Source organism: Octodon degus, unplaced genomic scaffold (assembly GCF_000260255.1).
Source record: "Octodon degus isolate 3935 unplaced genomic scaffold, OctDeg1.0 scaffold00124, whole genome shotgun sequence".
Classification (NCBI taxonomy): Eukaryota; Metazoa; Chordata; class Mammalia; order Rodentia; family Octodontidae; genus Octodon; species Octodon degus.
Genome location: NW_004524700.1, coordinates 2,664,209 through 2,666,458, shown reverse-complemented (window position 1 = coordinate 2,666,458; position 2,250 = coordinate 2,664,209).

Here is a 2,250-nt window from a genome sequence, read left to right as displayed (position 1 = left end):
GTTTTTCTCTTCTAAATTAATCTTAAATGACCTCACAGAAAGTCTACTCTTTGATCAACCTCATCTTCTGAATTTTGTTATTTCTAATCAAAGAACTGGTTTGTCCGGTAAGCATACACTGTTGAAACTTTGGTGAAGCAATTGTCTACTCAACAGTAAACACTGATGGCTTCCATGAAGACTAAGTAAAAGACTAGAAATACAAACTCTCAGAATTCCATTCATTAGCTGTTATATTACATATTGCTAATTTTGTGTTCTTGTTTTGAAATTCTGTGCCATTTTTATTGTTTCATGTTGCTTTGTTTTTGTCTTTATCCTTGTTTTTGCTCTTATTCCTCTTCAACAATAACAACAAAAAGAATACCATTCAAGTAACCAAGTCTGGTCAATATGGCAAGAGGACCCAATGGAGTGCTATTAAATCAGAGAAGCTTTAGGCACATATATGACAACACGTATTCTTAGACTCAAGATATCTTTCTGTTTTTTTGTTTTGTTTTGTTTTGTTTTGTTTTGTTTTGGTTTGGTTTTTTTGTACTTTTTAGGGAAGGGTTAACAGTGTGTTCAGAATCTCACTACTAGACCCAACTTGTAGTGATCTGCCTGTTTATAGCATCCCAAGACTTGGGATTACAGGCATGCACCACCACGTCCAGTCCCAATTGCTGTCTCAGCACACCTCTAGGGTGCGGCCGGCACAGCAGGCCCAGGGATTGAACCACGGGAATTGAATCTCTGGCCCCTGAGCCTGCTTGCAGGCACTTTAATTCACTGTGCTATTTGGCCTGCCCCAAGACATCTTTCTTGCTTTCTAGTTTGTCTTAGGAAAATGAAATCTCTTTGGGTTTCTGTTTTCTACTCTGGGGTTCATATAGGAATCTAATCTTCATTCTTTCATTCATTATCTCTTTTACTCAATAAACATTTATTAAACATGTACATAGCTCCAGATACATTAATAAACACTGGAAATACAGGGGCAAATGACCTATGTCTGACCCTGAGGTACGCACAGTTTATAAAAAGATAAATCTTTTAAAATGTATTTGAGTTATTCAAGTTAACTTTGACTAAAATTACTCTCCACTTTCACAACTTTTACTCTCCTCAGTCTCATGTTTCTTCATAGCCCTTATCATGCACAATGAACCATGCATTTATGTATTTGGTTTGGGGGCATGCCTATTATCTCACTAAATTGTCCATTCTATGAAGACATGGATGATGTCTTCTTACCTAATTTTTTTCCTGACACATATTTGACACTCAGCAGCTATTTGTTGAATGAGCAAGAGAAGCAAACAACAACAACAATAATGAGGACAATAACACAAAAAATCACAGAGAAAAAGGATATATTCTGTAAGTCTCACAAGGAAACAGTGGCTTTGGGTCATGCTTCCACCTCACCAGCCAGCAATGTGAGCATCTCTGGGAGACAAGGAATGATCATGATTATGATTGATGTACAGAGTTCTCATGAGGTGAAAAACATTTAACATGCATTATCTCATCTTCAAACAACTTCATGAGGTAGACACTATTGGTGTTCCCATTTTACAGATGAGGTCATTGGTGCTCATTGGGTGATAGGACTTACTCAAAGTGACAGAGCTAGACTACTGTAGGCACTTGGGGCAACAGAAAGTTGACTGTGATTTGAGTATTTCAACAAAATTCTCAGGTGCTTCTGTGCATGTTAAAGTTTGAGGTGCACAGATCTACCTATGTCTTATAATCTCTAGCATCAATGATTTTCCAGAATATACAGTCTTGAGGTCCATGAAAGCTATGCTCAATACTTTGTATTTTCCATCTCTGTATGATGCTGGGATTCTGGGACAGACACTGTTCATGGGTCTCCTAGTAGTGATTATTCTGTACCTTAATTATATACACTTTAACCTGAACCTTGCTTGCAATTGCTTTCTCTGCAGAGGCTTTCTCCTTTGGCTCCCCAGGCCTCTTCAACTGACCTGTGCCTGCCCAGATCTCCTCTCCTGGTCACAGCTGGGAAGTTTTATGCCTGAGAGGAACCAACTTGCTGTTCTTTTTTAAAAAATTAATTTTATTGAGAAATAAATAGTAATGAGACAGTTTCAAAACTAATTAGTTAAAAAAATTTAAAAACCTAATTAGTAGGATCATTTCAATAATTAATACAATGTATATTGTTGTCTTTGTAGTGGTTATTCATAGTAGAAGATGCAGACATGATATCCTGTCCAAACACTATTAGTACAAATC